Raw genomic sequence first — 20,733 nt, forward strand, 5'->3', positions numbered from 1 at the left:
CCAATATTGGCTGCAATTAGTACATGTTACACACAAGACTCCCACCAGGTGGCAATAAAACTCTTCATTCTTTAAAGTATTCGCTATTAGATTGTAGAAACGTATATTGTATACTAATTACATGGGAAAAAATCGTGATTTCTAATAAGGTGATAGAAAATTATTTTTATGAACTCTTAATATGCAAGTGCTTACAAAAAGTCTGGGAACAGACACAGCATGCTGGGCAGTAGCCATTGTTGTGTTCTTAACAACTATTTCAAGGTAATTACAAGTAATACATTCCACTTGGTTCCTGAGAAAGTGAAATAATTTTGTCTTTTGATGAAACTGTAGAGAGCAGGCAGTGTAAAATGCTGATTTACTAGTGGGAGCTTAAACCTCACACAAGTCTCACAATTTGAACTCATATTTAGACTGATCAAATTCACATCTTCACCTACAAAAGAAATATTCTTTCTAGACTTAATCCAGATGTCTTTCTATAAGTGCTGTACAGCTGCTATACTCCTATCCTGTATTTCTATTCCTACCCTATTTTTGAAGGAGAACCCTGCACACCTACAGCCTTAGTTGACTGCCACTAGTGGTGAAGTGCCAGTAACACAAATTGCATGAAGATGGACTGATTTGCCCCCTACTTTTCTTTGGTATATTCTGGGATATACTTCTTGCCCCATTAATCCTAATTCCTTGCAAAAATCTCTTGATTCCTTATTTCTTAATGATAAATGATATTTTTCTGCTTTATGTATTACATCACCCTGGATTTTACCTGGCCTTCTTCCAACACAGGCATGCATGGAGGAATATGTCTCTGCACCATTTCTGGACCCAAGCAGGCCTTAGTGAGATGAGTAGCACACTGATGCAACTTTGGCCTGAAATTTTACACACTTTCTGTGTGTTTTTTACACACATTTCATAAAAAGGAATATCAGCATATTTTCAATATATGACAAAATCTGCAGCTTCCTGTTTTTCCCAATATACTATTCAGCAGATACCATTATATTCTGTATTGAATTCTGAATTCATAGGTAGATTTCACTGAAGGAGATAACCTAGTTTTCTGAATGGAATTAGAATTTATCAACACAGTTTAAAACAAACAAATTATGACATTTCCCATGTCTCACTACTGACAATTGTCTTCAGTCAGTCTCCTGCTGACTTTGTTTACAGCAAAGGAAACTTTTGAAAAAAAAATTAATCTATGATTGCAAAAAGAGTACTGGAGGAGATTCAAACCCATTTCTCTACTAATTTTCTCCATATACTAATGCAAGATCCACTTTATTGTAATTGATCCGGGAAAGATTAAATAAAATGACTCCTGATATTCAAAGACAGTCTGTTACAGTTATTCACTTATTTTATCATTACAATGATTCAAATAGATTGGTAAAAATGCCCCAAACCACCCAAAAATTTAACAGAGTATCTTACATTTTATAGAGCTAATCTATGATCTAGGATAGGTCAATAAATAAATGGATCAAGAAGCCAAAGAAGGATGGAGAATAACTGGCTGTGTATTAGTACACGGGGGATTATAGTAGATTAAAAAATGATAAATCAGGAATGCCATTCTATTTCAGATGAAAACAAGTGCCATTGTGGCATGCAAGGCATACAGCAGATAATCCATTCACTAGTCAGGATTGTAAGGCCACAGCTGCCACACTTCAAAATCCGGGTCCATACTTTGGGAAGAGGCAAATCACATGGATAAAGTCTAGTGGAGAGCAGTGAGTCAAAAACCTAGATGGAATTTAGGAAAAAGGTGGGAAAATTAGTCTTTTAGGCTTGGCAAAGAAGACACTTCAAAATATGCAAAATGTTTTGCAAAGAGAATGTTTTTTGTACTCAAAGGGGTTAGAACAGGAAGTAATAACTTGCAGCATATGAGATTTAGATTAAAGATTAAAACTTTACAAGAACACTGTAGCAACCATCACCAGGGCTTTTTAAAAGGAAGCAATACAAACTGCTATAAGGGATATCCAGCTATTAGGAATAATGCTTCAGAGAACAAGATAGTTCAGATAATGCATCAACATTTCATCCAACTTTGGGATTTTCATCAATATTTCTTTATTCTTCAGATTACCAGACTTTGTGAATCACTCTTCTTTTAAAGAAGATTTGAGGAGCTTCAGAACACTGATAAGTACACAACTCCAACTGCATGTTGCAATATATCACTTTTTAAAGGTATGATGTTTAGAATATTTCCTTATTACTTCCTACCTCTGTTAATCTCACTAAAATTGGTGAGAAAACCTAAAAAGGTTTTTCTGCAGGACACAGCTGAGACTACTGACCAGAGACTTACTTTAGTAAGTGCCAAGTTTAGAGATCCAATCAGCATAATGTTTTGCTAACACAATCTTTGACAATATTCATAGTTAGCAATGTGAAAGCTGGTAATACATTTGCCTTTTATTTTTTGTGGTTTTGTTGACATACTTATATGTGAACCGCTGCATTAATTAAGCCTCATTAATAGAGATCTACTCTTTACACATGATCAAGGTGTCATCTGGTCTAAGATAAAACTTTCAATAGCAGAGTGGGAATAAGAAACAAATCTTCAAGAAGCTCTTGGGGCACAGGATAAAAAAAAAAAAAAAAAGGCCAATTTAATTCTTGAGTTAGACTCCCTTTTGTTGTTTAACTTGGCATTTTAGTGGAGTAAGAGGGGGCAGGGGGGGTTGGGGTTTTTTTAAGGTTATGTGTTGTAGTTTCACCCCAGCCAGCAACCAACTCCCAGGCAGCTGCTTTCTCACTCTCCCAGTCAGCAGGATCAGGAAGTGAATTGGAAAGGTAAAAGCTGGAAAATTCATGAGTTAGATAAAGACAGTCTAACAGGGAAAACAAAAGCTGTGCACACAAGAAAAGCAATATGAGGAATTAATTCACTGCTTCCCATGGGCAGGCAGGTACAGCAGGACCCATCATGTGTAGTGGTGAGTTGGGAAGGCAAATAAAGGCAAACATCATCACTCCAAATATCTCCCCTTACCTTCTTCTTCCCTGCTCCTACTTTATATACTGAGCATGATGTCACTTGGTCTGGAACATCCCTTTGGTCAGTTTGGGTCCCGTGTCCTTGCTGTGTCTCCTCCCAGCCTCCCATTCATTTCCAACTTCCCTGCCAGAGTGGAGTGTGAAAAGGAGAAAAGGGTTTGGCTCTGTGGAAGCTGAGCTCAGCAATAACAAAAACATTTATATGTTATCAACCTGTGTTCAGCACAAATCCAAAACACAGCCCCACACATGCCCCTGTGAAGATAGTTATATCTACCCTAGCCAAAACCAGCCCATACATCAAGATTAAAATGATTATTTCATAAAAATGCAATTTGAGGTTCACAAAAATTTTGGCTATGAATTTTCAGCTCACCTAAAATCTTTCCTTTGGCTAATTCTCAAAGTCTTTAGAATATACAAAGACTTTTTACAGTTAAGGCCTAAGCCACTTGAAATGACTCATAAAAGAGCACAGTCTAACAGGGAAAGTTACCTAAATAATTCAATACTGTTATACCCTTTGATAGGTACATGAGGAACAGAAAATGCCTTTGGAGGTTCTGTTTCATTTTCACTTCAGGCAAGAGAACATTTCCTTTTTGAAGCAGAGAAATACTTTGCCTTACACTGCCTCATGTCTGGTGCCACCAAGTGTTTTATACACACCGTGCCTGACTCATTCCATGTGAGCAAGAAAGGCTTCTGCAGGAGATAGACAGGCTATATTCCAAATGCAGTTGCACCGACATCTTAAATAAATAAAAATATCAGCTAGGGAAATATTGCAGAAATTCTGAGCATCTTCAGGGCACTTTACAAGCTTTACCTTGTTTACCAGATTAAACATTTCATACACTGAGCTCTGGTGTATGAACAATGTTCTCTTTGCTTCTCTTTGCCCTGCAGCCTCCTTAGATGAGCTTTGGGAAATTGGAAAGACTGCAGAGAGAGAGAATTAATTTGCTCACAGGATTTGCAGCCTAGATTTGTCATCTTGGCAGCCCTCTCTTTTTGAAGTAAATCATGACTCATCACCCACGCAAGAGCCACAGAGGATAAAGTCCATGTTACAAAGTCCTGTGGCTAGAGCCAGCCTTGGAGAGCTGGGAGAGAGTGCAGACTGACCTTGCTGCCATGAGCCCCTGGGCTGTGGACAGCTCATGCACAGTGTGAGCTGTGGGATCTCAGCAGCTCGGTCACCTCCACTGCTGAGCAGCCTTTCCTCCCTGGACATCCTGTGTACCTTCTCACAGCCTGATTTACTGATACCTTCTGCTGTCACCTTCTCACTTGATCTGTTTGAACCCACAATGATATTACTGTGGCTAGACAACAATTTAGAGCCTTTTTCAGACTGTTGTATGTATAATACCACCTTATAGGAGTATTCACAACATCCCATAGTGCTGCTGTTTATCTGAGCCTGCAAGTATGCAGTTCAATTGAATTTTCTTTGACATGCATGTTTTTTCTTAGTCTTTATTTGCCACGTGATTCCACTCTTCATCACAAAACGGTACTGACAATCTCCACCAACATATATTGCTGTTGGCCTAGAGGGTTGGTATAAGTCCCTTCCAACTGAATTGGTCTGTTCTAGATCCAGTTATTTTTTAAAAGAAAAAAGGGGGCCATAAGAAAATATAAGTGCACTCAGTGTTATTTGGACGGAAGTCTATGTTTACACACTCTTAATTACTGGAGTTGTTACTGAACTCTGAGCAGTGCACTTTGAGGCAACAATCAATTTGGTACCTTTCCTAAGGACAAACATTGTAAAGACAAAGCTAATGTCATTAATCCTGTCTAAACTTTCTGCTTATTGCAGCCTGTTTTACTGAATTTAGGTGAAATTGCCTTTAAAGTGGTATAAAGAGACCAAAACTGTATGGGCAACTAATACAGTTCTTTTTTCTTACCATAGTATTAATTATACCTGATGCAATTAATTTTTAAACTTGAGAATTTTTTTCATTTTCCTCTGTTCCACATTAAGCTGCCACTTAACAGAAATTAAATATACTTACCAGAGACTAAATATACTTTTACTACATAGAAAAGCATCCAAGTTCTGCACCACCAGAAATCAGACAGCAAGGAACAATTTCAGTTATTTTGCTTCTGAGCATTGACAAGAATATGATAGCACAGGAGTAGCTTTGGTATCTTCACTGACTATAGTAATACATCTCTGGGATGAGTAATGAAAGGACCCATTTCATCTTCCACAAGGTATACTCCCTGATTCCAGTACCTCTGGTTAGCAACTGGTCTTATCCAGTTTCTACCTCTACAGAAAAGACCACACTCAGTATTCAAAGTCCTACTCTGTCCTTGATGAGAGCTGCTTCTAAGTAAGAAACAGCAGATCTTACACATCTCAGTTAAACACTGGTTTCCAAAAACGAACAAATCTTTGGCTCATTTTCTCTTTTAATAGGGAAAAGGGAAGGAATTTATCAAACTGTCTGTTCACTTTCTGATCACCCTTTGTTTTGTCTCAAAGGTCAATTTTATGAGAGGAACCTTTATCCAGAGGAACTCCTCAATATTCCCGTCAAACAAAGACCTTGCTCAACACCAGTAAAGTATTTCTTGATTTTGCATACTAAATGAAGATTTACATCAGTGTGCATAACAGAAGCTGTGGTAGATCTTAAAGGGCATTTCCAAGCAGCTGCAATCCTTTGAAATTATGCATAACCTTGTATTATGTCCTGAACCTGCAGTTTTAAATCCATAGATGCAAGAAAAGAACATCTACACTCTAAACATATAAACTGCTGTAGCAGTACTAAAATATTCAATATGATTAAATTCTGATAATAATTAGAAGATCAGTAACCTTTGCAGGTAAAGTTTCTGTAAGAGGAATGCTACAACCCAAGATTTGACAAACATATTATTGATATACATATTATTGATATACAGTACTATAAGATCTTGTCCTCAGAAAGTCAAGACAGTCATTAGCAACTCATACTTAAAAAGAAAGAATAAGAATCATGAAGAGAAAAAATGGTCCACCAAAACCATGATTTTAACATCCATGTTTAGCAGCCTTTTTTCAACAAAGCTCTGACTAGCTCAATGCATCATGTAGTAAAGCAAGCATGAGTGAGCCACAGGCACACATTCTCAGAGAATTCCTTCTAAGAAGTATAATGGCTGTTATTTTTACACTTTTAATCCCTAGCCTCTCCTTATTACAGCTAATCATCTCAGCATATGCATTAAAGAAGGCTCTGCAGGTAGTGTAGCCTGAGAAATCAATTGCCATCCAAAGCACTAGTGTTTGCTTCTGTAGCAGCATCTTTGACCACACATGGGTTAATATATTGTGAATCTTCAGTTTTCCCCTTTGCTTTTATGTGAGTCAAATTCTTTATTCCCATATTCCACAGCACAGTCATTAACTCCATCTATTTATATTGTCATTTTTAATTTGATATGTGACTGCACAGTAAGGCAGCTTTTAACCAAGTCAGCTGTACATAAAGTCTATAATAAATCCTAATTTCAGGGTGTATATTCCCAGAAGACTCTTCCCCCTCTATTAAGGACTAAGTGACTTCTCTAAAACAGGTGCAAGAAAACATTAAAAGTGCATACATATCTGCTCAGACATGTGCTGACACACAGAAGAAAGAAATATTGTACAATCTATCTAGTACAATACAAAACCACAATTTATGATTGTTAAACTACATATTTCAACTCCTAATTGCAGTCTATTTCCTTAGACTGCTATCTATACCCATGCATGGTAATTATTCCCTATTAAAAGCACACATTTGTAACACATGCTATTTCTGGATATTTTACCCACCTAAGGCAGAAGCCATCAAAAGGTGAAAAAGATGGGGAGAACATCTCCAAGAAGATTCGGTGCAACTTGTCATGTCAGTGTTTTCACTATTTATAAAAGATTAGATTCTGACTATGTGTTGTAGAAAGAATTTATATGATGCACACATGACTCTTGGCAGGTGTGGGCAGGTTCTGACCTTGGCCAAACCTTTATGGTCCCACCTTGTGGGCTATACACACCAGCACCACTTCTCCTTTAGTACAGCAGACACAAATCCTGTGTTTTCAAACTCAGCAGCATGATAGTTTTTTTTTTTTTTTTTTTTTTTTTTTTTGTTTTTTTTGTTTTTTTTGTGTGTGTGTGTGTGTGTGTTGGTGCCACTATCAATTTTGTACGCAACTGCAAAGCAAGACAGATTCTCTTGGGGTGTTAAAAAGGCACCTCTGCTGCAGAGCCAAGGCAGCCTTGCCAGAAATTCACCCACAATGCAGAGAGGGAGCCCAGGCATCCCATACACAGACACACAGCAGCCAGCTCTCTGAACAAAACACATCCCAGCTACAGAAAATCAGGCCAGCTCTTTCCAGCAAGCTTGAATCTGAAAATCGTGATTTTTTAATGAATGTTAAAACACGGCTGTTTTAAATGAAAACCCACTGCAAATTTCACAATGCCACAATAACTTAGAAGAATAAACCTCATTCCATTTCAATGACTCCAAATCTCCCCGGCTTTCTGAAGGAGATGTCTTGAACCCAACTTTTCTAGAAAAATCATTACCATAAAAGATCACACCCAAATCTTTTAAGGTGCATAAATATAGTCAAGTCGACTTAAGGTTCCCCCCTAAAATAAATTTTCTCTTGCTTGTCCTGAGAAGTATTTAAATTCATAATAATCAGTGAAAAGTTTTAAATATAGCCGTATATTGTACATAATTGTTATACTGTTGCTATGCACTATTATATAACTGCCTGCAGATGGCTGCATTTCAATGGGAAAAAAAACATACTGTTTAAAAGAAACTCCTGTTCTTTGAGTGTGTATTTCTGATTGCTAAATAATAATATTGATAATATTAACAATAATAACAACAACGGTAAAAAATAATCAATGCACTGCTTTTACTTTACAGTAGCATATGGTCTGGTCCCCTCTGTGTAAATCAGTTTCAAATATGCTTTAGGACTTTATTTATATAAAAGAATATAAAATCTTGTGGCATTATAAAAAGAGCTGAAACTTTAAAAAACTTCTCACGCTTTGAGTTTTAACTGAATAGGAGGACCACCTCTGTTTACAAGTTTTTTATTAGAATTAAGAGACAAATTTGGAGCAAGGAGTCTGATATTCTTGTGTTAGTCTGCAGGCTTAAAGCTCTTAAAATGAGAATACAATATTAAAAATGAATTAAATTTTCAATTATGGCCTGTCCTTGAAATTTTATTTTGCTTTCTACTTAACATGGTTACTTCAGCATGAGTGCAATAAAGTCAAAGTGCTACTAATTCTAGATTGCATAGTCGTAAAGTTACCAGAGGGTTTTCATGGCATTTTTAAAGTGTTACTTTGAAGAGTCAGTTTTAGTTCTCCTGGACTAAATGACCAATTTGCATTGATTTTTAAGGAATTTAGAACAGAGACCAGTATTTTCTTGCTGATGTCTCACAGATCACTTTTCAGATTCAATACTTTAGTCTGCTTTGCCAGTCTCTAATAGCAGAGGTAGGAAGCTGGTAACATATTAGCCAAACAATCAGTGGTAATAAATCAGCTGATAGCTGCACAAAATACTTCTCTTCCTTTGCAGACATCTTCTGTATTTCACAGCTTCACACCCTGTTTGTGTTGTTCAGAAGCTTCCCACATCAGCAGGGACACCACAGTTACCAGGATATATCAGGATTAATTTTTGGCTGACCCACCGAATTCCAGTGTGAACTTGGGCTTCACCCAGTAGTTTTCTTCCAGTAAGATACAACACTGCTGTAAATAAACAGGCAATCAAAAACCAGGCCAGATTATAAATCTCTACTTTCACTTAATATGCCAATCTCCAGGACCACTAACAGCACTAGTTCTTTGGGGATGGGACCATCTTTACAGTAAAACTGTATAGCAGAGACAGTGCAGGGGGTTCCTCAGCTTCTAGATACTAGTGAGTATCACACTCCAAGCTCTCAAAAGAGTGATTTAGGGCTCATGAAATGATTGTTGCTCTCCAGCTGAATGGAACAGCAGGTTATAGAGCCAGGCCTGACAGGAAGATAATATTTTTGACTCTGTGCAGACAAGATAATCACCTTACTTTTAAATTAAATCAATTTTAATTTAATTTAAAAAAAACCCTCAAATACTTCTATCAATGAAAAATACTGAGAAATAAAGCACTACCTAAGATATAAACCATACTTTCTTCTTTATTTTCAAGTACTTTCAAGTGAAAATTATTTAATAAGAAAATATTTTGCATGAACAACCCTTTGCATTAACCAATTACAAGCAAATCTTGTACAGAACATCCTGCCTTTTTACAGAACACATCACTGCATCCTTGCATAAGATATACCAGTAATATAATGCCATGCATGTATTATTTATAAACTCCAATTTCCTCTCTCCCTGACTAGGGCCACAACTAAGGCTCCAGATTCCTACTCTTATGAAGAACAGTTACATGGCAGCTAAAGCATAACAAGCTGCTTATTACCCTGGTTTCATTAATCCAGACCTGGAACACAGCCACTAAAAAATGTGTTGGCATTTTTTAAAAGCCTATGTACCAAACATTTATACCTGGAATTTTCTTAGAAAATTGAACAAATTAACACTATGAAGTAATTAACACCAACTGAGACATTCAACTTGTATTGATTTTAAAATCAAATGCAGCATTTTCTCTACAGAGAAGAACTTTGTTATTCTGGCCACAAGAATACATTAGGTTCTGTTTGAAATGCCTCCCTTTGGAAAGAGATTTAAGTGTTGCTTCACACCTCCCAGCAATGCATATTCCCTTTTAGACTCAAAAGGTTTCTGTTTAATCACCTCGGCTATGAAAATGTGCACTCCAGTTTGGATTTTAATCATTCAGTGTGGCCATCAATAAAGTTAGCTTTATCTGCAATGCTGAAGTGTTTCCTTCTCAAACTTCTGTGCCTGTGACGCTGCCCTGAGCTGTCCCTCTGCTGAACTCTGACAACCTAGTTCTGTGAGCATCTGATGCATGTTTCTTGTATATTGCGGTTCCTGTTTCAAATCTATTTTCCCATTGCCACCTAGTCTTTTTAAACTAAGCACTACAGCAAGACAACAGCAAAACAAATGGAGTGGTAGACTTATTTTCTCCTTGATTATTGATGAATTTACACAAATGCTGTCTAAGCCATCAAGATAACACTGAGCCAGTTATCATGACCATTACCTGTCCCTGAGGTCTTGGTAGTCTGCTCACAGAAACACATTTCTGCTGCATTCACTGGGTCATCACTGGATCTCGATCAACAGCAATATCATCATGAACAGCATTTTAGTAAAGGTGCGTTGACAGCCGATGTACATCGGCACAGAGGAGTCAGTTTGGTTTGAAACCCACAGCAAAGGCTGGGCCCGGAAGCTTAAAGTTGATATTCTCTTTCATTCTGACCAAAGAATGAGGTTTTAAATTGCATCAGGATTTACAGCAGTCCGGCAGCTGAATTGACCTGACTACTCCGTGTCTAATTCTTGTGTGACATAAAAATTTAAATGTGTCCATCCTTTTCGGCACTCTGTGCCGGACGTGCCCGCACCTCCTGAAGAGGGGACCGAGCGAGGGGACCGGGTCCCCATGTCGGGGACAGCGCCCGGCCCCGTGCGGGGCGGCTCCCCCGGGGGTAGCACGGCCAAGGGCAGCTCTACCGAGGGCATCTCTCCCGGGAGCAGCTCCACCGAGGGCGTCTCTCCCGGGGCAGCTCCGCCGGGGCAGCCCCGCGGAGCCCTCGCGGAGCCGTCGCGCAGCCCTCACTGAACCCCGGCAGACCCTCGCGGAGCCAGCCCCGCCGCGCACCCCGAACGGTGGCAAGCGCGGGGCGGGGCCGCGGGAGGGCCCGGCCGCCGCCGCCCCCGAGGGCGGGCCGCCGGTGACAGCTGGGGAGGGACCCGGCGCCGGCAGCGAGGTGCGGCTGCCGGGCGGTGCTTCGCCACCGCTCTGTCCGCATCGCGGCAGCGGATCACCGGGGGAAGGAGCGGGCAAGGGCTTGGCCGGGCCCTGCCGCCGTCGCCGGCCGCGGAGTGGGTGAGTGGCGGCGGCGGGAGGCACGAGTGGGTGATGCGGGGGCGGTGCGGGCACGGGCTGGCAGAGGAGGGAGGACGGAGGGATGGAGGGATGGAGCGGTAGAGGGAGGATGCTGCCGCGCTCGGAGACTTTGGGCGTGCGAGATGCCTCGGGGAAAAAGTGTATCCCGGGGCGGGGCGAGGCTGTGCCGCTGTCAGCTCGTCCGTCCGTGCCGGTGACCCGACGGGCGAGGAAGCCTCGGGAAGGGCGGCCGGTCCTTGGCGGGGCAGGGGCTGCCTGTCCCCAGGCGGGCGAGCGGCTCCCGCCGCAGAGGGGCCCCGCTCGGCCGGTGCCCGCCGGCCCCCGCCCTCCCGCAGCCATCAGCGGGCCGGGGCGCGGCCGCGGAGGGCCGGGAAGCTCCGGGGGCTCCCCGGGCTCCCCATCCCCGGCCGTACCCGCGGGATGACGGTCCGGAGCATCCCGGCCCCGCAGGGCTGCGCCCCCGCACCCTCCCGGCTGTACCTGCGGGCGGGGACCCGGGACAGCCTCCGCGGCTGGCGCTGCTCCTGCGGGCCGGGTCCCGCTGGCAGGGCTGTGCTAGGAGCAAACCCGAGGCCTGTCCTTGGAGGGCTGGCAGGATGAGGCCTCTAGGGTTCTTTTTTTGCAGGGTGCTGATATTTACATAATACCTCTGCTTAAATGTGACCTCGTCCCTAATTGGAGGCTTCCTTTCCATTTTCTATGGCAACACTACAGAATAGATCACTGCAGGGGGCTGGATCAGAGGAGTATCTGCACGCACTGTAATTTTTCTGTCTTGGTTCCCCATCAAGACTGGCTTATTCTAGTGAATGGGTGAAAAGTTATTTCCATCTGCCCTTAAAGCAGTGACTAGGCCTGCAAGTCACTGCAGACTTGCAGGATCTTTAAATTAGAGGAGGATGAACACAGGCTTAACTAACAAACAAGAATTGTTTTTGTTAGGTATTTATATATTTTCTAGCCTGACCGATGACTTCCATGTACCACACTGCCTAATGAAACAATGATGAAAATTATGCTAATTATAACTGACTGCATTTATTTATTTTAAAATAATAGAATTATTAGAAGAAAGAAACGAAATCTAGAAAATTTTGTAAGAGGGAAGGAATTGAGACCCACTTCATTTAGAGATTCCTTTTGCTCCATGAGATCCCTTCCCTTTGCTTAGAATCCATGATGTATACACAGTAATGGCTCTTACACGACTGGTCTCACTGACAGTAGGCTTGATGTGCCTATATACTTATGCAGGAGTTGGGTTCTGTAATGTTTATTAGAGTCTGCTGTGTTTCATCTCTGTGAGATGCCAGCTTCTGTTTCAGGTTTTTTATGGCAAGGGATGAATATCTATGTGTTAACTTTCTAAAACCTGCTGAAAATAAATGGTTTGTGATTGTAAGACACACTAATTCATGGTGCATTTAGACAGGAAGGTTTTTCTAAAGACTTTAAAATTCTTTCTTGATTATCTTTTGAGGTGGTATTTTTGGTCTGCATTGAAAAAAGACATGCCTTGCTGTTAATAATGCTAACATTAGTTACTATGGTACAAAAGCTGGGATATTCTGTACAGCTTAGAACATTTGTTGTCAGTTTCTTCTCTGTTTGTACTTCTTGGAGCATTGGGATGACTTTGTTTCTTGCACCAGAGGTAGTGTGGGGTCTTTTGAGGTTTGAGTTTTTTGTTTCTGTGTGGGTACACCCAGTTAGGTTGTTAGTACGAATTTAATCTTTGAATAGATATTTTGGAGGTGAAACACAAGGGTCAAGAATCTTGGATCTCTGGAATAGGTGATTATTCTTATGGGTGAAGAGGCCACTGTTTGGAGATGTGCTCCACAAGTTCAAGGATGACACCCCTAGGGCTCCTTCCCTGAGGCACTGGGGCTTGTTTCAGGCTGAGACACAAGTACTGTAAGGGCCCATTGGTTTACCTAACACATTTTAAATTCTCCTGCACGTACATAAGGGCTTTTTGTTTCCATTTGCTTTTTGAAATGCTGTGAGCAATGCTCACTCTCCACTCTCCTTCAGTGTCTCAGATTGTCATTATGGGAATGCAAGAGTTGGAAATATCCTCAGAAGATCCCATGTGTTGAATCTGAGGTATAAATGAGGCTTGAATTGAAAGAGATGTGCTCTGTTAAAATGTTAATCCTGGGACACACTGATGGACCAGAGGTTCCTTAATGTTCTTCTCTTAGAGGTCCATCTCTTTCAAGCTCACATTTTGTTTTCCACAGTTAGTGCATTTATGTGCACAGCACCACCTTCATTGCAGTTCATCCCAGCTCTGCTGTCAGTTTCTACCTTTAAGTAATATTGTTGGTATGCAAATGTTTATAGTTACTTTCACGTACAGATTTTTTTCTTGTAGAACATTTTGGTTAGATTGTAATAGAAGATGGGAAATGTAGGAGTAGCAAGTATATGAAGCAAGAAATGGGCCTGGGTTGTGTTTCTGGATAGTGAAAGGCCAGATGAAGCTGGCATAAATATGTGTCAGGAAGCAGAAAATACTGAAGAATGTGAGATTGGATTGCCTGTTTCTATAAAAACAAGGTTGGTTGCATGCTGCCTCTAAGAGAATATTTGGACAGGTACCACTGAATATTGCATCTCCATTTATTTATTCTGAACCAAAGTTGCTCTGCCATGAAGCAAACATCAAACCCTTCCTCGTGTCCTTGCCTGTAATCCTGATTTTTTTTTCTCTCAGCTTTCATTAACTGTTCTGCTTCATTTTGAAGGTGCAATGTTCAGCCTTAATTGCAGCTTTATGTACTGATATGAACAAACACATTCCATCTCTTTCATTTCTCATTTAAAAAAAAAGTTCCAGATTTAGAACAGTTGTTGATTTAGGGTACTTGTTGCAATGTTACTCAGCATTAGTAAGGAAAATCAGTTTCATGGTCATCATTTTCTTCACATGTTACAATATAATGTTTTGAGTTAATGATCAAAAAAAGTGAAGTTTTTTCTATCTTGGGAAGTTTTACTCCTCTATGCAAATTTTGTTACTTCTGTTTAATTTTTGCTAAGATTTTTTAAAATAGCAAACTTTTATCAGCCATAACCTCAGTAATAGGGAAAAGTCTATAGTAATTCAATAAAAGTGATACAGATTCATTGTCAGTGGGGCAAAATGGAACCACAGTAGTAGTTTAAACTAATTTTTCATTCATTCTTTTTTCCATGATACTTCCATCTTTTGCACATTATTGTAAATCATAGAACTTTGTCTTTGGCAGAAGGAATGCTTTTGTAGGCCTTTCTTAGAAATCACTAAAACTTGATTGGTTACTTTCTTTCTTGCAATATTTCATCTCTTTGTTTGTCTAATAAGACTGGCAGCTGCAGAGAAGCTTCTGCTGTGTGCTGTGGTAGGTAAGGTCTTTCCCTTTTCCTCTCAACACAATCCAAGCTCATAGATCTGGCATTTATTTCCACAGCTACCTTTGGATTTGATGAATTCTTTCTTTTCCATGTAGGCTCTCAAACACATGCATAAATGCACATTAAGAGCCAGATGTATTTGGGAAGCTCCTACCTTGAGCTCTTAAGTTAGACTGGAATGGATAAGGTGCTTGATGTAGTGAGGAATACAGTGGGAATCTTATTTTATTTTGTTAGTTCACAGAAACTTGTAGTCACTCTGGTATCTTGTTCACAATGGGAAATCATGTGCCAATGAAGAGAAAGATATAGAGTGGTAATTTCTAATTTATCTTTACATCCTCAGTTTTAAGAGAGGGTTGCCTAATGCACATTTTATAAAAATGTAAACACATGCACACATGCAGTTGTTTTGGTGCTGTTCTGTTAACATGCTGAATAACCCTATAAACTGAAACCAGCTTCTGGAGGGGAAAGTCTGAAAGTGAAGCAAAAATCACTTAAATGGTGAAATGTTTAGAAGTAATGAATATACTTTTTTATAGTAGTCATGTCATCCTCAAACAGTCAACATTGGTTGCTTTGCTTTGATTTTACTTTGTTTTTAATGGAAAGTGGCTGAAGGACATCTTTTTTTTGTTCTGATAATAAGAGGACTTTGATGTAAATATTAGTTAATTTGTTTCTTGCGGATGTTTGTAAAGACTCATATATTTAATCTGCAAGCTGGCATTCTGTAATCAGAATGCAAAATTAAGAGAGAAACTATTTATATTAGATGTGTTTGTTCATGTGTTGCTTACTTGTTCCCTGCTAAATGCTGAATGTAGCCACAACTGTAGGAGAATCAAGATGTCTCTCCTAACTCTTTGAAGTTTCTGATCAGTTTTCTTCTCATTTGTAGCCCATCTTAACACTGTATTCCCATTTTCTAGCACCCTACCTTGGCATTAAGGGAAATGAGAGCTGTTTCAGAGAGTATTTTCATATTTGCCAATGCTATTTAAATTGAAATTGCAATTGACAAGACATTATTGAAAGCTTTGAGTTGCCCTTGTGGTAGCTGTTACCTTTCCATCCAGGAAGGAAGTGTCAGTGCAGTCACAGAGCTGCATTTTGCAGTTTCACTTTTGATTTAGCACTGATGCCCAGCATGTGCTGCAGATGAAATGCTTGGCTTCCTGGGTGTAACCTTAATAAATGATGTCCTTTTGGCTACGGTCAACATAGTTGTCAGCCTTCATTATGGGCACTGTCTGCATAGCTGGTTGCTTTGACTTTGTTGTCTGTGCAGGTGAGGAGGTGATTTTTTTATTTTCCCCTGTGAGTGTAACGCACTAAAATTTAATTCTAACATTTTCTATTTATTTTAAGATGAGGTGAGCCAAGTGGTATGTTGGTGTAATTGAAACTGAGGTATTATTGTTAGTATTACTGTTGTTTATATGATGAGAGTAAGAGTGAACCATTGTAGAACAATCCTTCGTGGATTGTTCCAAAATTATCTTATTCCTCTTCAACAGTCAGAACAAGGAACATCTTATCTAACTAAAGTAGAATATTTTGCTAAGATTTTCCAAAATGTCAGTGATTACGAGGCTGAGATTTGATTTTATTTTTCTGCTTTCTATCTAGAGTGTAGATATCCAGCATCTGGTAGCTTTTTTATTTACTGCTCTGTAATGATGCTGCTTGTGAAAAAAAGTGTCCAGTATTTTGCATTTCTTCTCACTAGCTTGCATTTGAACTACGACCCAAAGGTACAAGCCTTGTTTTCTTGTGAACTGCTAATTCTCTGAACAAGCTTATTATCCACGTTTATAAATACTTGTGGTGATGTGATGCATGTCTACCCTGAGTCTAATCAGGTCATGTTTCTAGGGTGAAGGTTTTACTTTGTGAGACAGTGATTCTCATTCTGTTTGAGTCCCTAAGATGCAAATACTTCTCTGATTTTGGAGTAAGTCCTTCTTGTAGTACTTCATGCACTTTTTGGATGTAAACACTCTGTTGTCCCAATCAGAATGAAGAGAGTGTGTTAGGAGGTGCTCCTTATTTAGATAGCCTAGAAATGAGGAATGAAACTCCAAGAACAGACCTTTTTTTTCCATATTAAGGTGTAAAGAAGCACTTTTATAATGTTTTTACATTATGTTGATCTACTTGAGTTACATTTTGCCATTTCCTGTAGAACAGATCATGGCTCAATCATCCATTGCTAAGCTTGTTAGGTATAGACTATATTATAATTATAGTCTGCTAATTTAGTGTGGCAGACTTTTATTTCTTATAAAATAATTAATTACTTTTTCCTCTGAATCATTTTCTGGACTACCTAGTTCTTAAACAAACAAACAATCAAACAAACAAACAAAATACCTTCAAATACATTTTATCCCACCTTCTTATATAGATGTTCTTTGAGATGCACTCATTTTAAGGAAGACCAAGTAATAATTTATCTGCACTATGGCAAAAGAAAATAATTCAGCAAACTAGTAAGGATGATGGACTTAATTCTCACAAAGGCAGACTTCAGCTTTTCTGTGCAGCATAATCCTTCTGAAGATAATGATCCTATTAGCTTTTGCATGAGGCTTTGACCTCTACTACGTTGGATGGGAGGATGGGATGCTGTGTCCCAACACTTACTGTCTGTTCTGGTAATTCTGAATTTTTTAGTAAAATGGCAAACTCTTACTAAGAACTTTAATTACATTTGCTGTAGCCTGGCTTCCTAAGGAAATGAGCCTTAAAGGCTTCTGCTGTCTCTGAGTCCCCTATGACTAATTTTTGCATTTGTTGGACAGTTTGAAATTACATGTGTGAAATGGTTGAAGTCTTGAAGATAAATCTCCTGCTCCAGAACTCTTAAGACATATATGCTCGATTGCAGAGGTTAGATGAGCCTTTTTTGTATTTTTGGTCAAGTTTCACTGGTGAATGGCATGAACTTGTATTCTTTGCAATGAGTCACCTTGAAAAATTAATCACAGTTTTGTTCCTGACAACTCATTATATCCCTTTAAACTCCTTATATCCCTGTATTATTGTTTTCTAGTTTGGTTTGGTGGTGGGTGTTTTTGTTTGTTTATTTGTTTGTTTATTTTGGGTTTTGTCTGGCTTTGTTTGTATTTTTTAAAATAGATTGCCATCATATGCTCAGAAATCAAAATTCCTCAGAAATTTTTAGATTCTGTATTTGACCAGCCAGGAGGTTGGGGCTATTAATACCTCTTGCAGCAAAAGTACAAAGCTTTCCTGCATTCAGCTAACTGGGCCAACCCTCCCTTTATGTCAATAGCAAATATTTTGTGTATATATTATTGCTTACAGATTTATCTTTTTTTTTGCTACTGTCCACTGTGTAAGAAAGCCTGAAATATTTGTAGGATTTTTTGTACTTCTTTTTTTCTCCCATCTTTTTTTCGTTAGCCTTTCCTAGATGATGTGTAGTCTAAAAAATAGATGCCTACTTCTTCATCAAAAAAGGAACCATGACCATAGCCATGGTGTATCTAGGTATATCTGAGCTAGATTTAATCAGTCTATTTAGTGAGCTCTTAGGAATCTAGCTATTGGGTAAAAAACCTGTGGTTTTTAGCAGTAAAAATTAAAATGCTTAGAATTTTGAGTGTACTCAGAAAATACTTTAAGAATTAATATACAGATAAATCTGTTTGTGATAGACAGCCTATGTGATGAACAGGGTAAAACAGAAGATTCCTGCATATTAGCACTTTAACATAATTGCATAATAATGAAAAATTATGCTTTAAAAGGGGATGTGTTAGAGGTGTCTGATTTAAACAGTGTTTAAGTTTTAATCACAGCACTTAGTATACTTAATATATGTATTGCCCAGGAACTGAGAGGAGGCTAATCCTTCAAATAGCACAAAAATAACACAGGATTCCAGTTATTTGCTGCTTCCTCACACAAAGCAGAGAAGGATCTAAAACCTTTAGAGGGATGTGTTCCCTTATCACTTGAGGTGATAAATACAGTGCATTTCTTCAAATTTGATCTGTAAGTATAAAATCAGTAAAGCAGAGCTGTAAATACTGTGACTGTCAAGAATGATAATTCTGATCTGCAGAACCCCCCCAGTATACCCAGCCTTTGCACATCTGATGCAAAAATGCATTGCTGCTTCAGCTGCCAGAATCAGCTGTAACTTGCATGTGAGAGAGCTGGAAAAAATCCATGGTCCTGCTCTGGAATGCAGTAATTGCCATGTCCTTACAGGGAGGTGGGACCAAATGTGTGAATCTATCACAGCATGAAGCTTAAATCTGCAGAGTAATTCTCCTGCCCTAGTTATTTCAGATACTCTGGAATAACATCTCTGTTTCTCAAGGAAATTATTTGTATTGGTATATAAACATAGTGGGAGAAGGAAAAATTAAAATGGGTGCTGTATTCAGAACTGTCTGTAAGGGAGTAACTATTTCCATGGTCAGTCTTCCTGTGAAAGCAAGTCTGAAGAAGCTGTATGGGAAGTAGATAAGTCAAGAATGGTGAGAAAGATGCAGAAAGAAATGAGCGAGTTAAAAGAATATGCTGCAGAGAAAATAAGATAGAGTGGGCGTCTATGTAGGCAGCTTTGTTGATGTCAAAATGTTACATGTTCTTATTTTGTTGTGCTTTGTCATGATGGAGGAGTGCATGTTCTGCACAGATTAAGTCATGTCATTCTGTTTTCTGATATAATTTTTTAATGTGGAAGGAATCATTAAGTCTGAGATACATTCTTTAACAATGAAGCTGTGAAATATGAAGCTTATTTTGGGGGGTTTTGAATTTCTTTTTCCTGTTTAACATTACTTGAAATGCACCCCACATTGTGGGTGATAGAAATGTTATCATGGCTTCTCCCTTGCACAGGTTGTAGATTTTTAAGTAGAGAAATAAGGACTCTCTTGATACTGACTCATTTGATTCTGATCTCAGCCACAGCCTGTATAACATGGATCCATCATCCATACATTCATCACCTTTATTGCACATGTTCTGATTTTGCACCTGGATGTAAATAACAACCAGTCTAGCAGTTGTGGCCCTGACCTCTGTGCACGGAAAGAGCTGCTACAGTTCTGGGGCTTTGATTACATATATATCATTCTTTAATCAGCAGAAAATAATCTGCGGTAAAGTCTAAAGTTTGGAATTTTTTCCCCAGCTTTTAGCATGGCCTATGCTGCAGGTGTTTCTGAATGATGAAACCTGCCCTGAAAAGTGGGACTGTAAGTTGGTGCTTGTATGTATTCTAAGGATTTTAATAGACAAATGTGACTTTGAAACCATAGAAGAAAACTTTAGTGACTGAAGAAGTGCACAGACCTTGTTCTGAAGTATTGACTCTTTATATTAGTATAAAACTAACATGCTTAACTAACACTTAACTAACACTGAACTAACACTTATGAATTATAATGCCAATAAATATAATCAGGTTGTATTGTAGGTCTGAGACTCATTAAACCTACCTGTGAACATCCATGTAACAAAGCTTTGTATCATCCATACATCTGTTGTTAGGACTTCATTGGTTGTCCTTAGTTTTGTTTTCAATTCATGTGCCAAACCCTTTCATGTGAACTTCTCTAGGACTTATTTCTTTGCATTTTTCAGTAGCACTGTGTGTGCTCTCTGAGTCTGTTCTAGTTGGTGGCAGATCTGAGATGTGGATGAAGTTTTCTAGAAGGTGGAGACAACATGTAGAAGGCACTGAAGATCCACAAGCAGTATTTCTGTGTTTGTTTTGAAGTTTTGATTGGTCATGAAGGAGATTTTCTGTGTGCTAACCTGGCAGACCACAATTCCTGGCAATGTGGTTTTGCCTGTGTTGATAATTGCTGTAGAATCTTGAAAGACTGACACTTTAGGTACAGGATAGGGGGTGTATTCTTATTGAATCCCAGTCCCTAGTAGGTTTTGGATGACAAGAAATGGCTGTGCCTTTGAAGCAGGAGAGCTCTCACAGTATGTACATGCAGTGTTTCCTTCACTGTTACCAGTGAGATGGCCAAGGCAATAAAGGAGGCTGTGACTGTTGCCCTGAGAGTACTGGTTTATCTGTTCACTACAGGTCTTAGCCTGTATTTGGAATCAGTGTTTGGTGCAAGGCTGCAGAGAGTTGTGCAGGTGGTGAGTGCTCCTGCCTACTGAAAAAATCAAGAGTCAA

At 39.3% G+C, this 20,733-nt stretch overlaps 1 protein-coding gene across 2 annotated transcripts in view; it reads left to right on the forward strand.

Moving 5' to 3' along the window:
* The first annotated feature begins 10,962 nt into the window (after positions 1 to 10,962).
* JAKMIP1 (janus kinase and microtubule interacting protein 1) overlaps positions 10,963 to 20,733 on the forward strand; it is a 140,685-nt gene continuing 130,914 nt past the window's right edge. Inside the window, exons 1-2 of one of the 2 annotated variants that reach the window (XM_079306400.1) lie at positions 10,971 to 11,123; positions 11,770 to 11,957. The gene's annotated coding sequence lies outside the window, so the exon portion shown is untranslated. Of the gene's footprint in view, positions 11,124 to 11,769; positions 11,958 to 20,733 lie in introns of both variants that reach the window. The other variant, XM_079306399.1, reaches the window with a different exon arrangement.

The sequence above is a fragment of the Erithacus rubecula genome (genome assembly GCF_903797595.1).
Source record: "Erithacus rubecula genome assembly, chromosome: 5".
NCBI lineage: Eukaryota > Metazoa > Chordata > Aves > Passeriformes > Muscicapidae > Erithacus > Erithacus rubecula.